Genomic DNA, 16,099 nt, shown 5'->3' with positions numbered 1-16,099 from the left:
CCTCATCCTCCTCGGTATATTATTCTCTGCTCAGAAAACAGAGCTTTCTCGTCCTCGGTATATTCCTCATCTGATCTGAGTATTCTGTTTATGTATGGAAAATATTAACATTTTGCCAAAATGATAGGGAAACCGAAATCTGAACATCTATTTTTTAAAAATATTCCTAAGACATGGTATTATTATTTGTTGCCTTACCCTGTTAAAATGACTTATACCCATAAAATATATCTTTCTACATAGTCATTGAAATTAAGGAAGCTTTGTGAATTTTATCAATTTTTTTTACAGTTCAGTATGTCTTCCTCACAAAAGAGTAAAGCGATTGATATTAGTTCTGGAAGTAACGTTGACGCCAGAGGTAGTGGAAGTAGATCAACAGCAACACAATCTAAGGATAAAGAATTATTGCCTCCCCCTATTGCTGGAAAAAGAAAGGTATCTGCTACTCTAACTCAAAACACTGAGGAGTCCCAAGTTGATGCTAAAAAGGGAAGAACTTATACTTCTGATGTGTGGAGGTATTTTACTCGAGTTATTGTTAATGATAAGGTGAAGGCACAGTGTAATGGTTGTTAAGGATTATTTGCTTTGGGTGGGGCTAATGGAACTTCACATTTAAGTCGTCATGTTAAGTCATGTAAAGTTTTAGAAAAATTTCATGATGTTGGGGTTATGTTGATGAATAAAGATGGAAACCTTAGGTCTCGAAAAGTTAATGCTAAGCGTATTCGAGAAATAATTACCATGGCCATAATTGTACATGATCTGCCTTATTCATTTGTTGAATATACATGGATTAAGGAATTGATTATGACTTTAAATCCTGATGTTAAGCTTATTACTAGAAACACAGCTGTGGCAGATATTATGAAATTTTATCTCAATCAAAAGGATAATTTGAAACAAAAGATTAAGAAAAGTATTGGTAGGATTTGTTTGACATCTGATTGTTGGACTTCTGTGACTTTTGAAGGCTATTTGTGTTTAACAGCTCACTTTGTTGATGAAAAATGGAAACTAAATAGTAGAATTCTCTCATTTTGTAAGATGGATCCTCCACATTCCAGAGTAGAGTTGTCTAAAAAAGTGCATAAGTGTTTGGTAGATTGGCAAATTGAAAAGAAAGTGTTCACAATCACTCTAGACAATGCATCTGCTAATGATAATATGCAAGACATACTGAAACAGAGGTTGTCTTTGATAAATGGCTTGGTTTGTAATGGAGAATTTTTTTCATGTGAGGTGTTGTGCCCATATCCTTAACTTAATTGTTCAAGAGGGCTTAAAAGTCACAAGCTCAGCTTTGTATAAGATTAGGGAAAGCATTAAATATGTAAAAGGATCACAAGCAAGGCTGATTTTTTTCAAAAAAATTGTTGAACAAGTTGGTGGGATAGACACCTCAATGGGCTTGTGGTTAGATGTTCCCATTAGATGGAACTCCACTTATGCTATGCTTAAGAGTGGAGTTAAATACCGTGGTGCTTTTCTACAATTGCCTTTACATGATTTAAATTACAAGCATGGCTTGACAAATGAAGAGTGGCATAGAGCAGAGGCAATGTGCATATTTTTAAGGCCATTTGAAAAGATTACAAGGTTGATTTCAGGTTCATCATATCCCACTTCAAATATGTATTTTATGCAAATATCAAAAATTCAAATGTTGCTTGATGCAAATAAGGTGAACGCTGATCTTGTCATTCAAGAGATGGCCACAAGAATGAAAGAGAAGTTTGACAAGTATTGGACTGATTATAGTGTCATCCTTGCACTTGGTGTGATTTTTGATCCACGATGGAAATTTAATATGATATAATATTTTTACTCAAAGATTAACCCCATTACTTGCCATGAGAAGGTTGCTGACATCAAGAGCAAGTTAAATTTTATTTTTTATGAATATTCAAATATAGGGACATTATCCACCGGTGTTGGAGGTGAATCAAGTTCTAAAACTTCAACTGTTACAATAAATCGTGCATCCCACACTGCAAGTGTTTCAACATCATCGGCGACCACTTTTGATGATGCATTTGATGTAAGTTTTAAATACTTTGTCAATTAATATTGTTTTACTTTATTAGTATTTAAGTGATATTTTATTAATTATTTGGAAATTATAATGCAGGATTATCAAGATATTTATACGAGTATAGATGATTTTTCTTTGGACAAGTCTGAATTAGAGAATTACCTGGACGAACCAATACTTAAGCCTCATAATTGGAAAGATTTAGATGTATTGAATTGGTGGAGGAACAACCAACATCGATTTCCAATTCTTTCAAGAATGGCTGCTGATATTCTTAGTGTTCCAATCACTACTGTGGCTAGTGAATCAACTTTTAGTATTGGTTCACGTGTTTTGACAAAATATCGGAGTTCTCTTCTTCCAGATAATGTTGAGGCTATCATTTGTACTCGTAATTGGTTGCATGGTTTTGAGTTGAAGGGTAACTTATTATTATTTACTTACTTAGAATATTTTTCCATTCTTTAAATAATTTGAAATTATGATTTTGAATTATTATGTATTGCAAATAATGAGGATGAAGAAGGAAGATATGAAAAGCTTAACATATTTGCCATCCATGAGGATCCACAAGGAGAAGGATGAAATCATATTGATATTGATGATGAAAATCATCAAGATTTAGCTAATGATGCTACCAATGTGTAATTGATATCAGAGTTAATTTTGGGATTTTTTTTATTAGACTTAAAACTTTTGTTGTGTGAATTGATTTTATTTTATTTTTTTAGATTTAATGTGATGTGTAATAACTTTATTAAGATTTTAAATATATTTTTTAAAATTTTTAAATTAAAAAATAAAAAAATAATTAGGGCCAGAGCCCTGAGGGCCGGCCCTTAAGCCCTGAGGGCCAGGGCCGGGCTGCTAAAAATAGAGCCCTGATGTATAATCGGGCTTAAAAGGGTTAGCCCGTTTAGGCCCTGGCCCTTGAAGGGCCGGCCCGGCCCTAATTGACACCTCTAACCATAATATACCTCTGAATTTAAAAAATACTTACAAACGTAGTTACAAATCACTCACCAATAAAATTTCACATCAATAATAAGTTTTGACTTCACAAAAGTTATGAATTATAAACTAAATCATTACTAACTAGATAAATTTTTATTAGTTTTTGATAACAAATTGAAACAAAGCCACCCTTGTAAAATTTACTTGACCATTGAGCCATATTCAAATAAGGAAAAATGAATTTACAATTCCTTATATTTTTCTCTATTTTAAGTTATATTTTTGCAGTTTATTTTGTTTCAATCCCTTATAATTTGATCTATGAGCTAGACATGTTAATTAATCCATAAAGATTAAAATTAATTATTAAATATTAATTTTCACAAAATAAAAATATTTTTGAAGTTTAAAGAAAATTTGATTTGATACTTTTATCCTAAATTAAAAAACATTAATACACTATTTACATTTTATTATTTTTAATGAAAATTCTATATGTATAAAAATTCACTACTACAAAAAGGGAATAAATGACGGTTATTTTAGTCCATAAATGACGATTAATAAGTGTCATTTATTTGGCTAACATTTAAAGACCCCAAATAAATGACGGTTACAAAACCGTCATTTAAAATAAAATTTCTATGAAGGGAGAAGCAAATTAAGAATTTAAATGACGGGTAAATGATGGGTATATAACTTACCCGTCATTTAAAGAGACTTTAAATGACGGGTAAGTTATATACCCGTCATTTATAATTACTTTAAATGACGAGTATATAATTTACCCGTCATTTAAAGTATGGTAAAAATTATGATCATATTTTAAATGATGGGCAAATGAGATACCCGTCATTTAAAGTCAGTAAAAATGACGGGCATATTTTTTTACCCGTCATTTATTTCAGTATAAATAATAGTTATTTATATAACGGTTATTTTTTATGTGGTTTTTTAAATTCGTGAGCTGTTTTTATACCAGCCCCCCGCAAAAAGAAATCAAAATAGCAGTAGCTAACCATTCCAAATTTAAATATCAATGAAATTTATTGTATTCAATTTCAAAATTAATCAATAAACAAATGTAATTTCATAAAGTAAACTTTTTTCAAAAATAAACTACCTATTAAAAAAAACTTCCTAACTACTTCTTTAAGGTAGTTCTATTAATCTTTTTTGTATGAGATCCACACTTGAAAAATATATTGACACCATTCTTCAATTACCTCATTTATTTCTACATCCCCGGCCCTAATTGACACCTCTAACCATAATATACCTCTGAATTTAAAAAATTCTTACAAACGTAGTTACAAATCACTCACCAATAAAATTTCACATCAATAATAAGTTTTGACTTCACAAAAGTTATGAATTATAAACTAAATCATTACTAACTAGATAAATTTTTATTAGTTTTTGATAACAAATTGAAACAAAGCCACCCTTGTAAAATTTACTTGACCATTGAGCCATATTCAAATAAGGAAAAATGAATTTACAATTCCTTATATTTTTCTCTATTTTAAGTTATATTTTTGCAGTTTATTTTGTTTCAATCCCTTATAATTTGATCTATGAGCTAGACATGTTAATTAATCCATAAAGATTAAAATTAATTATTAAATATTAATTTTCACAAAATAAAAATATTTTTGAAGTTTAAAGAAAATTTGATTTGATACTTTTATCCTAAATTAAAAAACATTAATACACTATTTACATTTTATTATTTTTAATGAAAATTCTATATGTATAAAAATTCACTACTACAAAAAGGGAATAAATGACGGTTATTTTAGTCCATAAATGACGATTAATAAGTGTCATTTATTTGGCTAACATTTAAAGACCCCAAATAAATGACGGTTACAAAACCGTCATTTAAAATAAAATTTCTATGAAGGGAGAAGCAAATTAAGAATTTAAATGACGGGTAAATGATGGGTATATAACTTACCCGTCATTTAAAGAGACTTTAAATGACGGGTAAGTTATATACCCGTCATTTATAATTACTTTAAATGACGAGTATATAATTTACCCGTCATTTAAAGTATGGTAAAAATTATGATCATATTTTAAATGATGGGCAAATGAGATACCCGTCATTTAAAGTCAGTAAAAATGACGGGCATATTTTTTTACCCGTCATTTATTTCAGTATAAATAATAGTTATTTATATAACGGTTATTTTTTATGTGGTTTTTTAAATTCGTGAGCTGTTTTTATACCAGCCCCCCGCAAAAAGAAATCAAAATAGCAGTAGCTAACCATTCCAAATTTAAATATCAATGAAATTTATTGTATTCAATTTCAAAATTAATCAATAAACAAATGTAATTTCATAAAGTAAACTTTTTTCAAAAATAAACTACCTATTAAAAAAAACTTCCTAACTACTTCTTTAAGGTAGTTCTATTAATCTTTTTTGTATGAGATCCACACTTGAAAAATATATTGACACCATTCTTCAATTACCTCATTTATTTCTACATCCCCGAATTCTTCAACATAAGAATCATCATAGTACTGCAATATATAAATGATTCAACATATATTAATATAATTTTAATACATTAAATATTTTTGTAATTTAAAAGTTAATATTTTTGACATACCATCTCGGGAATTATGCTCTTGTTATGGATAATGATGTCCTTCGTGAACCTCATGATGCAATAGCCACAGTCCAAGCGATTTTACTTTTGTCTTGGACACTAAAAATTAAAGAATATATGAATATGTATTAATGCATTAAATTTCAATTTAATAAATGATTTCAATTACCTTAATTATATTCCAAGTGTAGGCCGCATCAAAATTTGTAAAGAATCTTGAAATTGATTGTTTTGTGTTAGTGCGGTATAACACAATCGCCCTAATGAAACAATAAAAAATATGTTAGCATGAAATTTAAATAATTAAATAAATATGTAAAATACTTTATGCACTTATGTATTAATCAACTCCAATAAAATTTGTCTCCTCCCTGGTTCTCCTCCAAGAGAATCGAGATAATATATCTTTAGAGTGTTGCCGAATGGTTCGGCGGCGATCAACATCCAATGGTCCCTAATAGTATTAACAAGTGTGGCAAAATTATAATTAATCCATTAAATTAAAAATTAAAAAATTATTAAGATAAGTGAGAATTTCATTACCCTTGACAGTACGGTATTATGAATAATGTTCCCTTTCAAGCCCTTGCTTTGAAATTTTCGCTGAATGCCTTTGCTTGTTCTAAAATTTTGTCGCTTTTAATTAAGGCATGTGCACCCACTTCATGAGGACTAACAAAGACGAACTTCATTTGTAGATCGAAAGGGACAACAAATTTGTCATATAAGCACCTATTATAAATACAAGAAATAGATTAGTTTATATTTAAAATATTAACTATTTATATATGGAAAAAAATTACTGTATGTAGAAGCTGAGAACAGTGAGACTGGTCATATCATATTAAAGTACTTCATCAACAACATCAAGTGAAAGCATATCATATCAGTCTTCGCCATATATACCAGCCTTGAACGAGATTTGCAGGACTGGAGGATTAGACCTATGTACCGTTGTATATGCTTGGAGAAAATTTCTATGTTGGCTTGGCAATTGAGGCTCTTGTTCAGGCACAGCTTTATGGGAGACTGCCTTTTTAGAGGAGAGCCTAGATCGGGGTATCATCTTTTTTTTTAATTGTGTATCTTTGCTAGTCTTTTTTGGACTTGGCATCCTAACTTGACTAGCTTGCCATCCAACAAAACTACCCATCGCCTCTCCAACAATCCCTGCATCCTCGGTAGGAATAGGCGGATAGTACAAATCCTTCGGCACATTAATAGCAACACGTACATAGGACGTAGGGAGTGGCATATTATGTAACATGTCTCCTGGCAAATTGAACACCCGACCGATAGCAACCACATGACGATTTGGGCTATTTGCCAATAACTCACATAGGTTCTCACCCCATATTAATAAGTAATATACTATATTAAAGTTATGGGAAATAAAAATAGTGAAATATAAGTGAAATAAATTAATAATGTTTTACCTCAGGGAGATTTTTAATAGGCTGCATGACACTGTAACTACCTTTCCTGCTAAGACTAATATGAAACTCTGCCTCCCGCCTCTCCTTGTCCTTTAGCAAAGCTTTAATCATGTCCCGTTGCCTAGATAGCTCCTCTTTCAGGGTGGCAATCTCAGCCCTTGCACCCACATTCTCTGTTGACCTTGCTTTCTTCTGTGACCCGAATATTTGTTTTTTCGAGACACCAAAGCCATATCCCCTAACTTGACCAGGGTGTTCAGGATTACCTAACGCCTTTCCCAAGACATCATCATCAAGCGTGCCACTTTTTGATTAAATTAGTTGATTGAGTATAAAAAAAGTGTTAAGTTAAGTTAATGTACTTACACACTTGTCAGTAAGCTCCTGAACACATTCATCAACAATATTTCCTTCTTTGTTGGTTCGGCCTTCTATGAATAGTCTGTGACGTGAAACTGAGCTTGCCCCTGAACCCTCTCGCTCAATCTATGAATTTAAGTAAATTTAAGTGTCAGTATAGTACATATATCCATGAAATAAGCTAAAATTATATAGTATAAATATTAACTTACCATTTGTTTCTCAATTCTTGCATATCCTATGCACCTCTTCTTGTAAGGGTATAGATCTTTCTCATGTAACTCTTTCTTTTTGTGGCTCAACTCCTGTGCAAAACACAAAAAATCATATCAATAAAATTAAATATATCGACAATAATAAAAAATTAATTCATCTCATTATTCAACCCATTTACAACCAAAAATTGAAACTTGAAATTTGATGTAATCTAACTCCCAAATGTGCTCAATTACCCCAAAGTATGACATTTTTGCGTACAAGAGATTTTTGTCTTTAGTACTAGATATATGCATTGCTTGGGCTATAAGAGTTACACCACTATTTTGCATTATGCTCTGATCATCTTGCTCTTTGGTATAAAACGTGTACCCATTAATGAGATAGCCAATGAAGAAAAGAACTTGTTTATCTGGACCTCTTACCAACCATTTTAATTTTTCAGAAACTGAATCAAGATCGGCAATCAACTTCTCAAGAATGTGTTGTTTCAACCAAACTGTAAAACTCTTATTATGCTTGTTTGCATACCAAATCTCTGATCTATTAGGGTTATCTCGCTTAAGCTCGGCCATGTGCATCTCTAATCAACCTCGACAAAGTTGTGTAGTACATATAAATGTGCTTGTTCCCATTGCAAGTTGGAGATTGTAACTACTTTATTGCCTATAATTCCTTCTCCATCAGTTCTACTATCATGCCGAGAAGTCGGAAGACCAATATGGTTGACATTTGATAAGTACTCAGTACAAAATTCAACTGCCTCCTCACAAATGTATTGTTCAACTATACAACATTTGGGTCAACTCTGATTTTTCACATATCCTTTTAGTATCTTCATGTAATGCTCAAATGGATACATCCATCTCAAGAAAACTGGGCCACACATTTGTATCTTTCTAACTAGATGAATAGTGAGGTGCACCATTATATCGAAGAATGTAGGCGAAAAATACATTTCAAGTTCACACAAGATTAACACAATTCGGCTTTGCAATCTTGACAATTTTGTTGGGTCAATCACTTTACTATATATAGACTTGAAGAAGAAACACAATTTTATAATCGTGGCTCGAACCGTATCAGGTAAAATAGAACGTTTAGCCACTGAAATAAAATTTTCCATCAACACATGGTAATCATGCGACTTTAAACCCTTCAACTTCAAATCCTTTAATGACACAAGGCCCTTAATATTTGAAGAGTACCCCTCTGGAACTTTAACAGTAGCAAGCGACTCACAAAAAATTTTCTTTTCTCTTCTAGACAATGTATGAGCCGTTGCACGAAGATATGTGCGACTTCCCTTCTCTTGCGGAGCCAACTCTTCCTTGATCCCCATAGAAATCATATCAAGTCTTGCCTGGAATATGAAGTAATGTACCAATCAAACTATTACACACATTTTTTTCAATGTGCATCACATCAAAAAAAAATGTCTCACATATAAAGATTGCCAATCTGGTAGGTAAAAAAAATAGACCTTTTCTTCCACCCATATGTCCCAAGATGCTTTGTAAAAGGTTTGCCAAACTCGATATTCAAATTCTTCACCTTGTTAAAATGTTGCTCACCTATCAGTGGCAAAGGTGCCTTACTTTTTTCTGAATTTCCATTGAAAGCTTTTTTAATAATAATGATCAGGATGCAACCATCTACGATATTCGAGATAGACATTCTTCATCCCATGTTTTAATCTCACTGAATGTGTGCCATCTTCACAAATAGGACATCTGAGTTTTCCTTTGATACTATACCCTAATAAATTACCATATGCTGGAAAATCATTGATTGTACCAAACAATAATGCTTTTAAATTGAACCTTTCCTCTCTGTGTCCATCATATACCTTAACACCGTGCTCCCACAGCAATTTTAAATCTTCAATTAAAGGAGCCAAATATATGTCTATGTCATTTCTCGACTGTTTTGGCCTCGAAATTAGAATGGATAGCATCATATATTTTTGCTTCATAGATAACCATGGAGGTAAGTTGTAAATTACCAAAATAACTGGCCATGTACTGTGACTGCTACTTTGAAGCCCATGTGAATTCATTTCATCAGTAGATAATATGAGGCGAAGGTTTCTATCTTCTGCTCCAAAATCAGGGTAATCGAGATGAATTTTTTTTCATTGAGAAGAGTCAGCTGGATGTCGAAGCTTTCCACTTTGATCCGTTCATCCACATACCATGTCAAATTTTTTGCATCCTCTGCACTACTGTACAGCCGTCTAAATCTAGGTACAATGAAATAGTACTATAATGCCTTCTTTGGACTCTTCCCATTCTCTTTATAGCGCAAGGCATTACATTTTGGACACTCTATTAATGATACATATTCATTTCTAAATAATATGCAATCATTAGTACAGGCATGTATTTTCTCATAACTCATGCCAATTAAGCGTAACATTTGTTTTACCTCATACATAGTCCTTGGAAGCTTGTTGTTGGCAGGTAGAAGTTGTTTTATAAGTGTAAGATTTTCTGTAAAGCTCTTATCACTCCATCCATTATTCACTTTCAAGTTGTACAATTTCAACACTACTGACAACTTTGTGAATTCAGTGTAACCAGCTTACAAGGGCTTCTCTGCATCACTTTTCAACATCTCTAACATTTCAGGACAATCCTCAAGTTCCCTTTCAATTGTATTGGCCATCTCTTTAAGACAGTCACCCTTATAAGTATCTGTGTCATGATCGTCTGATTCAAAGCTTCCTTTATACTCCCAATTACTAGTAGACTCATCCCCTCTAGTCTCTCTATGCTTATGCCAACACTTGTAATTTCATCAATTTTATATAGCACACTAAATGGTCTTCCATCTCAGATGCATTAATTTGCTTCAAAAGACCACATCTTACACAAGGGCACACTATTCTTCTAGGATCTTTTACATGCTTAAGAGCAAACTTCATAAACTCTTTCACACCATTCAAATACTCTTTACTTAATCGATTGGAAGACATCCATTCTTTATCCATAACTTTATAATCTAAAAGATAATTCATTTAAGAAAATGTGATCAGTGACTCATGAATATGGAGAGGAAAGGAATGATAGAAAGATTATCAATAAAAAAAATTGACTACTCTACATATAATATAGAGTAATTAATGAATCATGAGTCATAATGCATGAGCATTCACATACTCCTTCAATCGCCGATAAAAAATTCGGCAGCATAACAACATAAAGAAAGTATTTCTCGGGCTAAAACCCTCTTTTCATTCTTGGCATCTCACTCAACAAACTAATTCCAGCTATATACAATCACAAAACCAATGAAATTCTCGCAAAATAGCATTTTCAAATTAACTCTAATTATTATAAAATTATATATAAAATTCGTTCAAAATTCATAGAAAAAAGAAAAACACTATAAACATCATTTTGAATCAATGTTTTCTGTCTCATTAATCATTCTAAGATTACACATATCCTATATTAGCAATCTCAAGCCAAGAACAAATCATTCTTTACCAAATGTAAAAATATCAATAAAATATCAATGATTTTTACAGAAACCGCACGTCAGTTTTTGTCATTAAAATGAACTCCAATTGTAATGAAAATTGGTACACTAGTACATTTTAATATGTAGTTTTGAACGATAAAACTACTCCGATCAAACAATTCACGAAATTTAAATTAAAAATTATTGAAATAAATCAGTCAAAATTCATAAAAAAATACAATCATCACAAATATTCCATTTTGATCACTAATTTTCATCTTAATAATCATCCTAAGGCAAAGCAAATCATCTACAATCATTCTCAAGTCAATAGAACACCAAACATTAGCAATTTTCAACACCCCACGATATTAAAATGGGCAAAAATGAGGAGATATTTAAACAACAAAAATCAACTAATAAAATAATCCATAATCTTAAATAAATCAATCCCATAATCTAGAAATCTAAGTATATTGGAAGAAAATGAAGAAAAACTATAGAAATCACAAACTCATGTACCTTAGAGAAGAGAGAATGAAACACAAAGAGGAAGCCAATGAGAGAGGAACCGGACGGTGTAGGACTAGCACTTTCACGCCAGCGAGGGACTAAGGTGGTCGACAGCAACAATGGAGGCAGATTGAGAGATTTCTATCGATTTGTTGTAGAAGAGGAGAAGAGAGAATACAGGGACGATGAACGGGCGAGAATGAAAAAGTGAACCTAAAAATTGAATAAAAATAAGAATAAATGACGGGTATTCATATGCCCATCATTTATTCCAGAATATATGACGGGTGTTAAGTCATATATAATAAAGGCTTTAAATGACGGTTGTTTTAAACAACCGTCATTTAAAGCCTAAAATTCTTTTATTTTTTTAAATAAGGAAAATCAAACGTTGGCCACGAATATATGATGGGTGTTTGACAAACCCGTCATCTATAGTTCTGGACTTTAAATGACAGGTGTTTTAAACACCCGTCATTTAAAGTTTTAAATTTTTTTTAAAAGAATTTAAAACGGTGGGCACCAATATATGACGATTTTTTTATAACCATCATATATTGTTTAAAATTTATATGATGGGCATTTAAAATACTCGTCATTTAAAGTTTAAATTTATTTTTTATTTTTTTTTTAGTAAATGAAATGTTGGGTTGAAATAAATGACAGAATTTTTTAATACCCGTCATTTAAAGTCTAGTAATATATGACAGTTTTTTTAAGACCTGTCATTTATTTTGACCCCATCACTCGCCTATCTCATATATAATGTATTTTTATTTGATCGTCATTTTTTATGGAGTCTTATATTTACGTTTTTGTAGTAGTGATTATTTAGAAAACCATCTAATTATAAAAAAAATTGAATTATAAAAATTATGTAAATAATTATAAATTTATATAATATTTTGATAAAAATATAAAATCTTTTAATTTTGTGTTTTAAAAAAAATTCAATGTTTTAATTTTCAGGGATTAAAAAATTTAATAGATTAAACTATAAGGACTTGATTAAAATAAAATGAACTATAAAAATTTAATTTAAAATTAAATGAAATCATAAGAACCTATAAATACATTTTCTCTTCAAATAACCAAAAAAGTTATTTTGATTTTGTCACTTGTCTTCACGTTATGTCATTCCATTGAAATTTTAAATTAGTGTCATTTACTCAAAACAAATATGCAGTAATTAAATAACATAACATGAATGCAATAAGCGACAAATTAAAATAGATTATAAGAATATATTGAATTGAAAATTTTAGTATTGCATTTTGTTTCCCCTATAATCCTCCCTTTAGGATGTGTCCTCTCCATAGTAATAATCGCTTCATGTAAGAGAAGAAACCAAATTAATTAAGTTAACTATGAGAAATTTACATTAAATTTAAAAGGGGTGTTAGCCTGTTAATTAGGTGATAGTTTTTGACTTTGAGTTGTTTCACATTTAACTAACTCACATTAATTTCACTTTCAAATTTATCTTAATTGGGACATTGATTTCTGAACTTAAACGTCTCTATATATTTTTCTAATTTACTCACACGATAAAAAATAGTTTTGCCATGTCAACTTCAAAATTTAATCTGGCCATACATCCCTAATTATAATGACGACAAAATTTCAGTTTATTATATCATTTTTCTTCAGCCCCTTTGCATCAAACATTTCTCCAAAATCTTCCTAGGATAGTTCAGACAAGTCAGGGCTTAGAATGAACTAAGACTAATTAATTGTAAGAAAAATGACATATGCGGGTTGAGAATTTTTAAAATTAGTAACTAAATGTTTTTCAAATTATATTTTCTTCATAAGTATAAAAATACGATACAATTTGTACTTTATACAATTATCACTAATGTTTTCTAAATTCATAATTATAAGTGGATTTTCTCAATGTTATAAAAAGATTTGTAAAAAGTCAAATTATAATTTTAGAGGATATAAGTAATATTTTAAAAAAATTATATATTATTTTTATATTTCTTATTGGAAAATTAATTTTTAATATTTTTACAGTCATTGTTTTATTAACAAACTGTCAATTTTATGAATTAGACGTTTTTTTTAAAGTATGACTTTATTATGATGTTAAACGTGAACAAAAGGCCACAATGATTGATAAGGACTAGAAGACAACTAAACCACTTGGCCAACTCTCTATTTCTTTGTTCTGGTGTTGTATGCAATGTTGAATTAGCCCCTAAAAGAAAAAAAATTACTTAATTCATATTTTTATAAATCCAATGTATTAGAGTAGTGTTAAATTTAAGCATATATACACTAATACACTTTGTGGTGGGTTACACATGTATCATTATAAATTTGAGTTTTAATCATGCTAATTTTATAAGTTCATGAAACAAGAATTTCTCTAAAAAATTTTATTTTAATATGTGAATGACTATGTTATACTCTTTGCAACAAACTATTAGATATCTATTGACCAATTAAAATCTGAATTTGGTTGGCCCCAGTTAGGGGAAAAGCTAGTTTTGTTCGTTTACAAATCTCAACTTGAGACTATTTAAAAAGTGTTGGATTCTTTATCACACGATGCAATCATTATTATTTTTTGATTGAGTATAAGCTTATGTTTAGTTATTAGAAAAAAATAAAATTGAATGAATTAAAAAAATAAATGTAAAAAATGATATGATAAAAAAGAATAGTAAAACACATTTATAAATAAGAGAGATAATTTAATTTATGGAGTTGGGAGTAATAATTGACAAGATTTTTGGAGGGTGTGGTAATTTTCACATTTGTAGTACATATTAACGAGTTTTATCATGTTTAATATTAAAAAAACGGGTGATTTAGTTTATTTTTATATTTATTTTTTAATCCATTTTATTATATTCCCTTTTAGTAACTAAATGAGATTTAAATTTTTTTCTTTTTGTTTTTTTTAATACAAAGGAGGAACAACGTCTAAAATTAAATTAACAGACTAAATAGAAGGGCAACTAGTTCCCAACATCTCGTTCTGCACTAGGACTCTTAGAAATTGGGGGGTCATATGATCAGGGGTTTTTTTGATGTAAGGCCATTAAAGTTCACTGACTTAGATCTCAAAAAATATTTGTTTGTATCTTGTAAAACTAGTTATTAATTTTCTGGTTAATTATTGATGTTAATTATATATTTTTATTAATAATTTATTGCTAGCTTATACTAATATTTGCTTATTAATCCTTTTTTATATTAAATATTAATGTTAATTACATTTTCTCATTAAAAATTTATTGCCTCACATTTCATTGTATTTATCACTTCCATTTCCCAATATCAATTAATCATCCTCCTCTCTCAATTGAATCATTTTCTGTCATTGACGTCATGTTCTTATTAAAAAAAAAAAAAAACATTGCTTCGGTTGAATGTTGATGTTGCTCAACTATGTTTACATTGTTACTTTGTTGATTTGCTTAATGCCGCCACTGGCCATGCCAAATCCTTTTATTTGCTTGTTAGAGTTTTTTGCTTGCTATCTAATTTGGGGGGAAAAACAATTGTTTTTTTTTTTTCACTTTTTATTTTATAATACTAAAGACAATTGCTACTACTAAAAGAAGTTTTTTGAAATTAAAATTTTTTAAATATTATTTAAGAACAACCATGTTATAAAATAGATTAAATGAATAAGCTAAATTATCTATTGAAATTAAAATGTTAGAATTACTTGATCACAAAATTTTGATATTTGATTTTACAATTCAATAAAGTTAGAAAAATAATATGAAGATTTCGTTCTAGGCTTTAAAACTTCTCCACACTGCCCTGCATATCATAAAGGACAGAGTATTGAAGCTCCCACGTGAATTCTTTCATATTCACAATTTCCAGAAACACCAGATTAGAACGGCTTCTGACTAAACAATGACCATAAATTCTCTGAATAAGATCTTTTGCATCAGATTCTAAGACAACCTTACGGAATCCCATATCCCAAGCAAATTTTTGCTCCCTCAGGATTGAATTTTGGGCACATCTTTTATAAAGATTCCATTGAAATCATTGCGGAGCATTTAATATATACAGAAATTTGAATTTTAATTAATTAAGTTTTGCGGTACTGAGATTAATCTCTTTTATTAGATTCAATTTTTTGAATTCAGTTTGAATCACTATTTTTTATGAGTTAAATATTATTTTTTTTAATTATATGTAAAAAGTCATTGGAGATCCTAAAATATAAAAAATGGTAGGATTAATAAAAATATTAAAAAAATTTAAATGTAAGACTTTCATAACTGGCAAATAACATCAAAAGTACCAAAAACAAATTTTTAATGTTAAGAGGTAAATTTGGCTCTAAGTTGAGTTGATAGTCTTCTGTAGTAATCTTTTACGTACAATTGAGAGGTAAAAATAATCTTTAATTCTTTTTTTTATTATATACAAGTGTTCTTATATTGGAAGTAATCTCATGTTCAAGATACAATTCAACATTAAATGTATACACTTTTATAGAAGATTCAAATATTAGTTT

Source organism: Prosopis cineraria, unplaced genomic scaffold (genome assembly GCF_029017545.1).
Source record: "Prosopis cineraria cultivar Desert tree isolate PC_DT_omini unplaced genomic scaffold, ASM2901754v1 PC2, whole genome shotgun sequence".
In the NCBI taxonomy this organism is placed as follows: Eukaryota; Viridiplantae; Streptophyta; class Magnoliopsida; order Fabales; family Fabaceae; genus Prosopis; species Prosopis cineraria.
Note: the sequence above shows the minus strand (reverse complement) of the source record.